The sequence below is a fragment of the Fukomys damarensis genome, unplaced genomic scaffold (assembly GCF_012274545.1).
Source record: "Fukomys damarensis isolate Sample0158 unplaced genomic scaffold, DMR_v1.0_HiC HiC_scaffold_15, whole genome shotgun sequence".
Classification (NCBI taxonomy): Eukaryota; Metazoa; Chordata; class Mammalia; order Rodentia; family Bathyergidae; genus Fukomys; species Fukomys damarensis.
The window spans coordinates 12138913-12154438 of NW_022900927.1; the positions used below are offsets into that span (position 1 = coordinate 12138913).

The 15526-nt window shown below is 37.7% G+C and overlaps 1 non-coding gene across 1 annotated transcript; it reads left to right on the top strand.

Moving 5' to 3' along the window:
• Positions 1 to 1972: 1972 nt before the first annotated feature.
• Positions 1973 to 2079, top strand: LOC117286239. The gene has a single exon (XR_004517358.1). It is a non-coding gene; the product is annotated as a U6 spliceosomal RNA (small nuclear RNA).
• The last annotated feature ends 13447 nt before the right edge of the window (positions 2080 to 15526 follow it).

Below are 15526 nucleotides of genomic sequence, written 5' to 3' on the forward strand. Positions count from 1 at the left end.
AGTACAAATGACATAAAAAAATCTGTTCACAGAATTAATGATAGAAAACTGCCCAAACTGAGGGAAAGTATTTGACATACGTATAAGTGAGGCATATAGGATCTCCAAATAGCCATGACAAAAAAAAAAATCTGCACCTGGACATATAATAATCAAGATCCTGAAAACCCAAGATAAAAACAAAATACTACAAGCAGTTAGAGAAAAGAAGCAAATCACATGTAAAGGTTAGCCCATCAGAATCACAGCAGACTTTTTTTTTTTGTATTTTGAGACAGGGTCTCACTATGTAGTTGAGACTGACCTGGAACTCACTATGTAGCCCAGGCTGGTCTCAAACTCACAGTGATCCTCCTGCCTCAGCCTCCTGAGTGCTGGGATTAAAGGAGTGTGCCACCACTCCTGGCTACACAGCAGATTTTTTAACCCAAACCCTCAAGTCAAGAAGAGCCTGGAAAGAGGTATTTCAAGCCCTAAAGAAAACAACCTCCAACCTAGACTGACGTATCCTACAAAACCATCTTTCAAAATAAATGGGGAAATAAGATACTTCCATGACAAAGAATGCCTGATAAATTTCATGAACACTAAACCAGCACTCCAAACAATTCTAAACAATATCCTGGAAAAAGATAATGAAGGTCACAACTGCATAAGGCCCAACAGCAAATACACCAGGCAAGGCAATAAATTAAAGGGAGAGAGGGGAAAAATAAAAAATAAAAGAGCCAACAACAGGAAAATAACATGACAAGGAAAAGTCAATACATATCAGTTATAACCATCAATGTCAATGGCCTCAAGTCACCAATCAAAAGAAATAGACTGGTAGAATGGGTTAAGAAGCAAAATCCAACAATATACTGTATACAAGAAATCCACTTAATTCACAAAGAAATTTATAGACTGAGAGTAAAAGAATGGAAAAAAAGTTCTCCATGAGACAGGAGCCCAGAAAAAAGTGGGGGTATCTATTTTATTTGCAGACAAAGTAGATTTCAAATCAAAAGTAATTAAGAGTGACAAAGAAGGCCACTACATCCTTATAAAGGGAACAATCCAAGAAGAAGAGATTACAATCATAAATATATATGCATCAAATATTAATGCTCCCAGCTATACAAAACAAATATTAATGAATATGAAAAATGAAACAAGCACTAATATAACTGTAGTGGGGAACCTCAATAACCCCCTGTCACAAATAGACAGATTATCTAGACAAAAAATCAACAACACAATAACAGAACTGAACCAAACTTTTGAACAAATGGACTTAGTAGATGTCTATAGAGTGTTCCACCCCACAAAATCAGAATGTACATTCTTTTCAGCTGCACATGGGTCATTCTCCAAAACAGACCACACACTAGCTTGTAGAACATGCTTAAGTGAATGCAAAGGAACTAAAGTTATCACCTGTATATTATCAGACTACAGTGCAATTAAACTGGAGATCAATAGCATAAGAAATCACAAGAACTTCACAAACACACAGAAAATGAATGACACATCCTGCTGAACAACCAATGGGTCATAGAAGAAAAGAAGAAATTAGGCAGTTTCTTCAATTAAATGATAATGCCAGTACAGCATATAGGAATCTATGGTACACAATGAAAGCAGTTCTATGAGGAAAATTCATAGCAGTAAATAACTAAACAACCTAATCATTAACCGTAAGCTCTTCGAAGAAGAAGAGCAAGACAAACTAAAAGCTCTTACAAGGGAGGAAATTATAAACATCAGAGCAGAAATTAATGCAATGGAGACTAAGAGAATGATACAAAAAAATGAATCAAAGAGTTGATTTTTTGAAAGAAATAAAATGAATAAACTCTTAGCCAGCTATATCAAAAAAAGGAAAGAAAAGGCTCAAATTCATGCAATTAGGAACAAAAAAGGTGAATTCACAACAGATCCAGCAGAAATCCAGAGGATCATTAATACTTACTTCAAATACCTGTACACTGTGCTCGCTTCGGCAGCACATATACTAAAGTTGGAATGATACAGAGAAGATTAGCATGGCCCCTGCACAAAGATGACATGCAAATTCATGAAGTGTTCCATATTTAAAAAAAAATCTGTACACTAATAAAATGAGAAATACAAAGGAAATGGACAGATTCCTACATACCTATGAATTTCCAAAGTTGAATGAAGAAGATATACAAAGTCTAAACAACACTTTTTCATTCAGTGAAATTGAAAATGTAATTAAAACATTACCAACAAAGAAAAGCCCAGGTCCCGATGGCTTCACTGCTGAATTCTACAAGACATTTAGAGAAGAACTATTGCCACTACTCTTTAAACTTTTCAATGAAATTGAAAGGTAAGCAATACTTCCAAATTCATTCCTGGAAGCAAGTATTACTTTGCTTCTAAAAACTCTTTAAACTTTTCAATGAAATTGAAAGGGAAGCAATTCTTCCAAATTCATTCCTGGAAGCAAATATTACTTTGCTTCTAAAACCAGGGAAAGAACCAACCAAAAAAGAGAACTACAGGCCAACCTCTCTAATGAACATTGATGTAAAAAATCCTCAATAAGATACTGGCATACAGAATACAGGGGGTTATCAAGAATATCATATACCCTGACCAAGTTGAATTTATCCCAGGGATGCAAGGATGGTTCAACATACATAAATCAATAAATGTAATACACTATATTAAGAGAATCAAGGACAAAAAGCATGATCATCTCAATAGATGCAAAAGAAGCATTTGTTGTCAATTCAACACCCATTCATGATAAAAACCCTGCAGAAAATTGGAATAGATGGTCTTTATCTCAACCTGATAAAGGCTATCAATGAAAAACCAACAGCCAAGATCATACTAAATGGTCAAAAACTTAAAACCTTTACACTAAAATCAGGAACAAGACAAGGATGCCCACTATCACCACTTCTATTCAATACAGTTCTGGAAACATTAACCACAGCAATTAGACAAGACAAATAAAAGGAGTAAAGATAGGAAAGGAAGAAGGTAAACTGTAATTATTTGCTGATGATATGATACTCTACATAGAAGACCCAAAAAACTCTGCCAAAAGACTTCTAGATTAGTTGACAGATTCAGTATAGTAGCTGGATACAAGGCAAACACTCAAAAATTAATAGCCCTCTTGTACACAAGTAACAGACTCACTGAGGGAGAAATTAGGGAAACAATTCCTTTCACAATAGCGTCCAAAAAATGAAACACATAGGAATTAGTCTCACAAATGTGACAAAAGACATCTACACTGAAAGCTACAACACTCTGAAAAAAGAGATCAAAGAGGATATAAGAAAATGGAAAGACATCCCTTGCTCCTGGGTAGGAATAATCAACATAGAGATAATGCCTGTATTTCCAAAACTGCTATACAGATTCATTGCAATCCTGACTGGAATCCCAACAGTATATTTCACAGAACTTGAGAAAACAATCCAAAAATTCATTTGCAAAAGCCATTCTAGGCAACAAAGACATGTTAGGGGGTATCACAATCCCCAACTTGAAACTATACTACAAATCCACTGATAAAAACAGCATTGTACTGGCAAAGAAACCTGAGGATCAGTGGAATAGATTGGAAGGTATAGAAATAACTCCAGATGTACTCAACTACCTCATCTTTCACAAAGGAGCCAACCATCCTCAGTGGAGGGAAGATAGCCTCTTTAATAAATGGTGCTGGAAAAGCTGGATTTCAACTTGCCAAAGATTAAAACTATACCCCTATCTTTCACCATGTACTAAACTAAAATCCAAGTGGATGAAAGATCTAAATATTAAAACAGAAACATGAAACTTGTTAAAAATTAAGTAGAACTGTTGAAGACATTGGCATAGGAAAAGACTTTATGAACATATCTTCAGTAGCTCAGGAATTAGCACAAAGAATCAAGAACTGGGATCTCATCTTTCTAAAAAGCTTCTGCCCTGCAATAGAGACCACTGAGCTAAGATACAACCTACAATGTGGGAAAATTTTTACCAGCTACTCCTCAGACAAAGCACTACTATCTAGAATATATATAAAAAAAACAACAAAAAAAATCCCAGACTCTCTCCAAATATAAAGACCCAATTCAAAAATGTGCATCTGAAATGAACAGATATTTCTCAGATAAACAGGTAGAAGCAGCAAATAAATATATGAAAAAATATTCAACATCACTGATTATTCAAAAGATGCAGATGAAAACAACACTGAAATTCCACTTCACCCCAGAAAGAATGGCTGCTATCAAGAAATGAACGAATAACAAATGTTGTTGTGGTGTGGGGAGAAAGGAACCCTTCTCCATTGTTGGTGGGAGTGCAGATGGGCGCAACCACTGTGGATATCAATATGGAGATACCTCAAAAAACTAGGACTAGAGGTCCCATTTGACCCAGCTATCCCTCTGCTGGGTATCTTTCCAAAAGAATTAAAAGAATCATACCACAGTGATATATCCTCAGCCATGTTTATAGAAGCACAGTTTGTAAGAGCTAAAACTTCAAAATAGCTTAATTGCTCATCACGTGGAGGCTAGATAAAGAAGATGTGGTTTTTCTATAAAATGGAGTACTACTCAGCCATGAAGAATGAGAAACTAGAGTCATTCATAGGAAAATGAATGCATATCAGGATTATACTCTTAAGTGGAATAAATAGGATACACTTGAGTAAATACTGAATAGTTTCTCTGGTGTGAAAAACTAAAAGTGTAAAAAGGTTCAAATGGTATAATTGATAGTGTAAAATAGGAAAAAAATGTCTAAAGGAGTAGGGGAATTGGGAAAGGTAGGGGATAGGAAATAAGGGAAAAGAAAAAAATATGATGAAAGGAAAAAAATGGAAATAAAGTCTTTATAAATAGGGAAGGGTAAAGAGGGTGAAGGGAGGGAGGGGATTGGGGAAAAAATAAGAACCAAAATACATCATGTAAAGGTACAAGATCCCAATGATGAATGTAACAGTTCTGTTTACCTTAAATGTACCTATAAACTTAATAAAAAATAAAAAATGGGTTGGGGATGTAGATATAGTTCAGGCCCTGGGTTAAATCTCTAGTACTGCAAAAAAAAAAAAAAAAAAAAAAAAAAAAAAAAAAAAAAAAAAAAGAAAAAAAAAAAGAAACAAAGTACATATATATACTTAAAGAACAGACTTTTTTGGAGGTTTAGAGTGTATTCCAGGTTCCCCCAGACTTTTTAATAGTAAGGACCTATTTAGCAATTGACAACTCTGTCATATACTCAGGTTTTGAAATATTTTCTCTATAAAATGACTCTATTGAATAACTAATATTTTTAGGAATCATCAACCATACATTGTCAATCAGAATGTCTCATGAGTGATAGTTAATAGAATTTTGCCCCATAGCAAAGAAACTAACTTTATTGTTGCTGGCTCGTGCAGATGTATCATTTGATTATCACTGGACTTTTGAGAAACATAAAAACTCTGAAAGGTCTCCATCTCCACCCTCCCCAGTTGCTAGGAGTCTAAGTAGCCCTGGCATTTATCCTAGATTATTTTATAAAATATTCCAAAATATTTAAAAGGAGTTATGCATTCCATTTTGTGTGTTACAAAATTATGTGATGGGCTTCGGTTGGTCACTGGTCAAAGACCTGAAGATAACTGAATTATGAGTACTTAAAACCTTAAAACTTATCTGTGCTGACATGTCAAGGGGAATTTATGGTCCAATTTCTTGAAATAGGATAAAGAAATGAAATAAATCTAATTCCAGTGTGTAAATTAGGAAAACCAACCCCTTCCCGTTTGGTCCTGAATAAACTGCTTCCTATTTGACATGCTCAAGAGCAGAGTCTTTTCTTTTATAAGCCTTGTGAAATAATTGCTCTGGTGGAGATCAGAAACATGCAATGTAATATATTAGTTTTACTCAGTGATTCTTGAGAGGTGATACCTCAATTAACAAATCCTCAGGGAAAGAGGCAGTGTTGCAAAAAAAAAAGCTCCAATCTCCTTCATAAATCAAGCCAGGCAGAACTGCCTCCAGGCACTGGTGAGACAAAAACTTCTGAGCAGAGGGCTTCTTAGCCCTGCCCAGATGGCAGCAAACAGAGCCTTGCTGGGAAAATATGTAAACTATTCCCCTAAATTCTCCTTTTTTTCATCTTCTAGTTTCTGTTACTATTTAATGGACTGCTTTTCCACCCAACCGAAGGAATCTCATATCCTTTGTCCCCCTTCTCTAATAGAAATGAGTTTCATATCAATTATATTTGTTGATTAGTACACAGGGTGTTAATTTAATGCGAGTAAATTTTAACTGATGTGGCAAATCACCTCCACCTTTCAACTCCAGGCTTTTGTGAGCTTTGTGAATGCTCAGAGGACTCTAGCTCAGTTCCTGGCTGGCAAATAAACTCTTGCTGACTGAAAATGAGACTCCATTCCACCCTACTGGAAGGAACCCTTGTTGCCGGAGTCAGACAGGGGAAGGCTTGGGCAGGGTAGGGAGGTGGGGGATAGCTGGCGAGGAGGTGAAATGATATGCCAGTCGGTCTACACTGTGAATAAGCCAGTTTGATTCCTCTATGGTGCCTGATGAGCCTATTAGAAATGAGTGCGTTTCTTTCCCCCCTCAGGTCTTTGTGTCTCTGGAGAAAAGGGAGAGTGGACAGGTGTGGAATGTGGCTTTTGGGAAGAGCTGGAATCACCTAAGAACTCCTTTTATAGTTAGTTTGTCCCAGCGTCATAGATTGCTGGGTCAGGGGTAAAGTGTCAATGAGCAGACCCTTGTTAAAAAGTAATTAAGACATTTATGGCCTCATAGCCTGTGTATAGGAATTCTGTGTAGTACAGAACTCTGGAAAACAGACTGGCAGTTCCTTAAAGTTGGAGTTACCATGTGATCCAGCAATTCCACTCTACATATTGACCTGAGAGAATTGAAAACATATGTCCATATACAAATTTGTACATAGATGCTCATAACAGCATTATTCAGAATAGCTAAAAAGTAGGAAGAACCCAAATGCCCATCATTTGATGAATAAGTAGAATGTTACCCATCTATGCAGTTGGTCATTGTCTGCCTTGCATCCACGTAATGGAATATTACCATCAATAAAAGGAATGGAGTAGTTATGCCACCACATGGACACTTTGAAAATTTATGCTAATTAGATACAAAAAGGCTACATATTACACGATTTTGTTAATATGAAACGCCCAGAATTGGCAGATCCATAGAGACTAAAGGTAGATTAGTGGTTGCCAGGATCCAGGCAAGGGAGGAATGGAGAGTGAGTGTCACAGGTTCCTGGTCTCCATTTGGGGGATGATGACATTCTGGATTTAGATAGTGATGATGCTTGGACAACTTTGCGCATGTGCTAACAAAATTGAATGCTCTAAAAGGGCAATTTTACAGGATGTGAATTATATGCTAAAACAAATTATTAAGAATTCCAAAATGGTGAGAACCAGACATTGATGTGAGCCTGTTATCCATGTGCATCCGTGCAGATGTGGGTCCATGGAGCAGAGCCTGCCTGCAGTGTGCTGGTTTCTCTCACGCTCTGTCCCTTCTCTTCTGACCCATGCTGGGTCTTTTCTCCCACATTTACCACTGTGCTGTACCACTGTGGAAGACAGAGTGCCTAATCCAGTTTGCCAAGGTCTTGAGAGATTTCCTGTAAGGTAGGATTATCAGCGCTAAGCTGGGAAAAGCCTGGGCAAATCAGTGAATTTAAGCAATGGTTTCCACTGTCATTTTGCCTATGGGGAATCCAGAAATGCTCCTCTGGGCCTCTTCTTTCTGCCATTGAGGATGGCTGTGTACTGCACACAGCAGTGGGCTGGGGCACTTTAAGTTGCCATGTTTTGGGGAAGAGTCTCAGACACTCTCCATGCTGATTGAGTCAGATCTGCCCTGGAACAAGCTCTCCAAGTGACCCACCAGCACTTTCAAGCTCTGCTGCCTGATGTGGGGACAGAGAGACGGGCTCAGCTGCCAGGAGATCTGGGCTCTGGTCCTGAGTTTGTTGTTCGTGGCTGAATCCTCTCAGACAAGTTTTTCAGCCTCTCTGGGCCTCAGAGTTTTGGTCAGTTAAGCACAGAAGCTGGACTCACATAGCTAGTGAGTAGTGCACACATAAATGCATCCAGATTTGAGCAAGCAGAGCTATCCTACACCTAAGTAAGACAACTTTGCTTTGGTCATTTTCTAGCTTGGTGGCTTTAATCAAGTGGCCGTCAATTGTCTCATGAGTGGTAACCAAGTAGAGCAAGATAAATAGCATTTATAAAATGCCTGGCTGAAGGGAGACCCTCATTATATGACATACATTTTTTTGTATTATTAGAATTTAAGCTTCTGATTGACTGTGCCCTTATAATGGATCATCATTAATAAAACTGGGTCTCATTAAAGAGCTGGCTCTCATATGAATATCTTTTTTGTTTGGTGTGAAAGAGCAGTATTGGGTGGGGGAATGTATGTAAGTTTAGATTTCTTCTTATATTTAGATGTTTTCAGCTTGGAGGTTTCCTAAGAATGTAGTCTGCATTTACCTAACATATAGATCTTATGTCTTAAGATAGAGCCATCAGTTGCAAAGAAAAATATCAGGGAGGAACATCTGCAAACAGAATGGATCAATATGGTTTCCATGGCTAAGCAAAACCAGCTTTGATCTTGAGGAAAAATGGTGATAGTAGCCGCTCTCAGGTCTTCTCCATACACTAGGTTTTAGCAGTTGGCACTGTGACAGTTCTGAGTCTCCAAGGTCTTTGTTGGGTATTTTTGTTGTTCTTTGGTCCCAGCACTCCATCAGATTTACATGTTGGAGATATAATTAGCCATAGACTGATTGCAAAGAATCAGCCACAATTTAAAAATATGAATTAACATAAAATGGCAAGCATTAAAAGTTAATGTTAACTTGATGCTCATTTATTTTTGCATCCAAATGAGCCTTATTAAGTTACTTGGTCCATCTAAACATCAGGATTTCTTTCTGCTGTGCTGAGTGGTGATAACAGTGGCTTACATACTGAACTCTGGTAATAATTTTTGAAAAGTACATCCTGCTGCTGGTCGATTTCCAGTTTCCTTTGTGATCTGGCTTGAACTGGCACCTCTACAGTTTGGCATATTAAAGTTAAGAATATTTTGTTAGGTGCTCTCTAGTGGAAATTGTATTTTGACTCTCAGTGCCCATAGCTTTCTTCACTGTTAGTGCAGTCAATAACTTTGGGCAGAGGGATGGAGGGTAGATGGGGATGGGACATATGAAAATGTAGCAGGCCCGTGAGATGTGGGCTGAAATAAGCAAATCAAGCCAAATGGTTTAGAATTATGATGGCTGGTGTTCTAATGCATATTCAGGGAGGGCTGAAAGAAATGTATGAAATTTAATTGTACCATAAAGCTGTCACCAGAAAATATATACTGAATATCAAGCAGGGTAACACTTCTTTTGGAGAGTTAATCTGTGAAAGCTTAAAAATATTTAAAGAATATTACAGTTGAATAAGAAATAGGAAGAAATAGGTGGTGCTAGGGAGCAGTTTTTGGAACAAGAAAAGAGTTGCATAAACTCAAGTTTAATGGGTGAAAGATATGTGATATCTCTTTGGCACTAGCAATTTCCCTTTTGAAAATGTAAGAAACACTCAGAGAAAGAGTTTAAAAGTGAGACTATTTTAACAATTCTGAGCCTCAAGGTGTAAGAAAATGCTTCAACAACATTTAGATAACCACTGATGTCACGATACTACATGCGTTAGTGTCAGCGAATGGAGCCTTGTCCCGTTACGGTGAAAATCCAGTCTGAAAATCCATAAGCCAGTCTGAAAATACCTGATTCTTTGTCTAGCAGCGGCTGTATCTCAAGCTTTAATGTGCATGAGCCTCTGAATCATCTAGGGATTTTCTTAAAATGAAGATTTTTTTCCCCCTGCTCTTTTTGTTTTTTGTTTTGTTCTGGTACTGGGGATTGAACCTAGAGACTCACACATGTTAGCCGGGTGCTTTGTCACTAAGCTATAACCTTGGCCCTTTCATTTTTAAAAGAAATTTGACACAGGGTCTGACTGAGTTGCCCAGGATGGCCTCAAATTTGCACTCCTGGCTCAGCCAGTTGCACAGCTGGAATCATTGCTGTGCACCATTGAGCCTGGCTCTTATGTAATTGATGTGGAATCCACATAGTATAAAATCATTCACCATTTTAATGAATGCAATTTAGAGTCATTGAATGTATTCATAATGTAGTGCAACCTTCACCCCTATCTGATTCCAGGATGTTTCATCGTCAAGGTGACTCCAAGTCCACCCCATCAAGTCTACTCCCTGCTCCTCCTCTCCCACCTGGCCTCTGATAGCCACTAATCTGTTTTCTCTCTCTCTTTTTTTTTTTTTGGTACTGTGGATCGAACTCAGGTCTTTGTGCTTGCAAGACAGGTGGCAGAACCACTGAGCTAAATCCCCAGCCCGTGTTTTCTCTATTGATTTACCTGAGCCCCATACTTCATTTGAACAGACTCGTGTGATGTGGGACATTTTGCATATGGCTTCTTGCAATACAAGGCTGATTTTTTCCCGCTAAATAAAGTTTTATGGGAACATAGCTGTACTCATTCCTTTATGTCTCACCAATGGCTGTGTTCATGCTGTGAGAGCAGAGTTGAGTACTTGCAACAGAGGCCATACAGCTCCAAAGTCTAAAATGTTTGTTCACTGGTCCTTTAGAGATAAAAGCCTGCTGAGTCCTATTCCAAAGCAATTAGCCAAGTCAACTGAGAGACAAGGATAGCATTATAAAAATATGGGACCAAGCAAGGCTGTCATCCAGTCATCAAGGCAGATTTCTTTTTTTTTCTTTTTTAATGTTAATTTTATTGTTTTATTAAGCAAGAAAGAAGATAATATATTTTGCAAAGATTTCCATTCAAAACAATAAAATCAAAGTTTAATCTTACTGAACTTTGTAATTCAAATTAATTTAAAACATTTTTCTGTAATAGGGAATATATATAACGCATATATTTTGTACTTATGCTATATATTTTAAAATATAGAATATTATTTTATATATAAGGACTCCACTTTCTATATACAGATCAGTTTTTTAGGATAGAAAATGTAAAATTTTTGCTTATATTTGTGTATCTTTTCTCCTGTCAGTGATTGCCACCTTGCCAAATCTGTGGGAATTTTTTTCTCTCTCATTGAGTTTATTGGTACATTTTAGGTATACAGTACAGTTACATTCATCACACACCATTGGGATCTTGTACCTTTACATGACAGATCTTGTTTCTCATTTTTTCCCCTTGTCTCTGCCCTCCCTTCACCCCCTCCTCCCCTCCCCATTTACAAACACTTTATTTCCATTTTTTCATTTTCTCATATATTTTTCCCCTTATTACCTTTGCTCTACCCTTCCCACTTCCCCTACACCTTTAGCCTTTTTCTTCCTATTTCACATTGCAATTATATCATTAGGATCTTAGGTACTATTACAGTTTTTCACACCAGAGAAACTATTCGGTATTTACACATGTGTGACTTATTTATTTCACTTAGGAGTATAGGCAGATTTCTATTTAGAAAGTTTGAGGAGAGTCTGAGAGCCTGCGCTTCTCCACAGCCCCGGGTGGTGCAGCAGCCCATGTGACAGTGGCTCCTTAGGGGGTGCTGGACTTGCAGGTGCTGACTGAGGGACAGGGTCGGTCAGAGGCTTGGCCGACGGCATTAGCAGGATGTTGGAATCAAATGGGCTTGTTGGCTTCTGGATGCTCAGAGACACTGAAGGTCCCCAATAGATCTTTCCCAAAGATTGTATAAAACCCCAGAAAATATGCTCTGCTCTTTATGCTTTATTTTGGGACATGAGTTTCACCACCTCTGTTAGGCTGGGTCTAAATCCCTCTATTTGTGCAGCCCAACAAGTACACATAGTGTTTATTCTTTTAAATGGTCAAAAATGATCAAAACAAGAGTATTCCATGGTACATGATCATGAAAAGAAACTCACATTTCAGGGTCCACAAATAAAGTGGTCAAGCTCATTTGTGTGCATATTGTCTATGGCTGCTTTCATGCCTTAGCAGCAGAATCACTGCTGCCCAGAAATCATTTACTATCCAGCCCTTTGTGGACATAGTTTACCAACCCCTGGTGTATACTGTGATTTCAGGATACAGGCACAGGACAAAGACATTAGGATAATCCGTGAGGCCTTGTAAATAGGAAGGCTTGCAGTATTAAGCATATAAACTAGCAGGTAAATGTTACCTCAAAAAATAAACTCAACTCCCAGAGATGAGCTTTTCAAAGTAGCAGGGCTATTAAAGAAGTTTTAATTTTCTAGTCCAAACAAAGAGCTAAAAATTAGATTTCCACTTCTGATCAGATATTAGAACCTTTGTTCATTATTCATTTTTAAGCTACTCTTGGCCATCTCTTGTAAGCTTCCTCACATCTCCATGGCTGTAAAGCTGTATGTGAAAATGTCAAGTGCTTTTTAAGAATGGATTTTACACTTGCCATTTTCAAGTGCAGTGGATTTACACTTCAAAAAGTCAGACACGACTTCATAATTGAATTGCACCTGATCTTTTCAAGTGCAAGGCACTGGAACTTGGAGTCAAGGACAAGCTCAGCACTAGACTGAGCTTTTAGAGGTTGAATCCATCTTGAATTCAAGCCCTCAAAATGCCTAACAAATGGCTTATGTAGGTGAAATGCAGCAAAGGAAGAACTACATTTGCATTCAAGCCATAGTGGTTGGAGGTTTCTAGGGTTAATTTGCCTGGATTACTTTAATTTTTTTCATTGAGTTTATTGATACTTTTAAAGTATACAGTACAGTTACATTAATCATTGGGATCTTGTACCTTTACACGACAGATCTTGGTTCTCATTTTTTCCCCATACCCCTGCCCCCCCTTCACCCCCTCCCCTATTTACAAAGACTTTGTTTCCATTTTTTCCTTTGCTCATATTTTTTTTGTCTCTTATTTCCTTTGTGCTGCGCTTCCCATTTCCCCTACACCTTTAGCCCCTTTCTTCCTATTTCACATTGTCAATTATACAATTTGGATCTTATTTACACTTTCAGTTTTTCACACCAGAGAAACTATACAGTATTTACACATGTGTGTCTTATTTATTTCACTTAAGAATATGGCCTCAATATGCATCCATTTGCCTATGAATGACTCTAATTTCTCATTTTTTATGGCTGAGTAGTACTCCATTTTGTAGAAAAACCACATCTTCTTTATCCAGTCTCCAACTGCTGGGCAATTGGGCAGTTTCCAAATTTTATCTATTACAAACTGTGCCGCTATAAACATGAGTTTGCATATATCACTGTGGTATGATTCTTTTGGAAAGATATCCTGGGTTATTTTTGACACTTAAATCATGGGCTGGATGACCTAGGATTTATGATACATCCACATTTGACTGGCACAGCCACTGGAAAAATCTCTCAGGAAATGACACACAGCCTTTAAAGAGTTTCTCAAGTTTGCCTACCTTAAAGATAAATGGACTAGTCTAAAGGCTGTCTTTGTGAAAGGATCAAGGTCAAACCCAAAGGAGATCCAGGCAAAGTAGCTGACTAATCCAACCACTGCATTATCCAGAGGACAGATATGTACTTGCACCTAAGCTTTCACTTTTCAGAGAATGCAATGTATCAAAACCTTGTTCTAGGAAATAATTTTTTTTCAGTACTAGGGATTGAATTCAGGACCTTGCACTTGCAAGGCAGGCATGGCACCACTGAGCTAAGTCTCGGGCCCTAAGAAAGAAATTGTGAAAAGGACTAAATCAGAAACTAAATGAAACATGTTTTTCTCTGACTCACTAAAAAGCTGTTGGTCAAAGGTTTTAGCAAAGTTTATGCTTTTTGCATCAATGAAATGCAATGATTGGAGTATTTGAATTCTTCTTTGCTCTTATGTATTAGAAAAAAAAAGATTGCACTTATATCTTTCTGAAGCAAGGTTATGGGTAAAGCGTGTAAATATTTGCAAATGTGCCCTAAGGACAGGACTTTCTCAGGACAGTGTGCATCTTTGTAAAATCTGCACACACTGCAGTTAGTTACTCCTTCTCTTAGATCTAGTGAATGACACGTGGCTCCAGAAACAGCAGCAGGAGAAAGAAGTCCAGAGCATGAAGTCTTACCAAAAATTCGAGAGTAATGTCACCAGTTGTCTTCTTTCTCCTCTTAATGTTCCCTACATGGAGTGAGCCAGACTGCAAGGTTTGAGGCCACAGCCCTCCACGGGATCACCCTCACTTCTGATGCCAACTGAAAGTTCAGGAAGTTCCCCCAAACATCTTCCTGTTCCACCATCCACTAGAAAGACTCCCAGAACACACCAAAACTGGGTAATACCCATGGTTATGGTTCATTATAGGGAAAGCATACAGGTTGAAATCAGCTAAAGGAAGAGACCCACCTGGCAGAGCATGGGGCTCCCAACATGAAGACTGGGGAAGCTCAAGTGAGCTTTGGTGTTTAGAGATTTTATTGGGACTTCATTACATAGGTATGATTGATTGCCCATGTGGCTGACGTCAATCAACAGATCAGACCCTCCTAAGTCACAGGACTGGTCTTTTTGGCGAGATGTGGCCAGCCCCATTCCTAAACAAAGATGCTATTATCAGGTGTGATGTAGGAGCTGAGGGCAAACACCAGATCTTTCTTTGGGTAAGACCTTTTAAATTATACTCTTCCCTTTTAAAACAAAAATACAGATTTAAAAAAAAGACCCAGTATTACTAAAAGATTGCCAATATTTGGGATTATTGCTCTCCTACACTTCTATAAGCTGTTTATTTTACAATCAAAATTAATAAGTGAACAGAGAAGAACTAGGTTTCTTCTGTCCCTCACTAAGTCCTTCATCTGTATACCAAAGACAAAGATTTTAATTTCTTTAGAGAATAGTAAGACTTTTTGTTGCAGACAGTCAGTTTCAAAGGCACCTGAGATCACTACTGTGCAAGATATAGAGATCACCCACTACTCAAAATCCATGAAGATTGTAAGTTTTAAAGAAGACACAAAATCAGGATTTTTAAAAACCCCTTTTCATTACTTATACTTTTTTGAGACTAGTTTTGGTTTTGAAATGATAATACATGCTTATTACAAAAATTTCAAATAGTGGAGGAAAGTAAGGAAAAAGAACAAAAACATCCATTTCACTACCCAGTGATAACCATATTAATAATTTTACCTCCTTACAAATTTTAGCAATATGGAATTATTGTTTTTGTTTTCTTTCTTATCTGTCATCTTCTTTGTACCATGAGCTTTATGACTGAAAGGACCAAATCTCTCTTTTGAAAAACTACTGAATCAGTAGCTAATTGTAGCACAGAGTCTGTACAATCGCAAAAATTTGCTTAATGAACGATTGGTGAGCATCCATTGAATCATAATGTTAACATACAGATACCTCTTCGAAGTTGCTATTCTGAGTTCGCAGCCTTGGTTATTCCCGGGGTTGTCCTTAGAATCC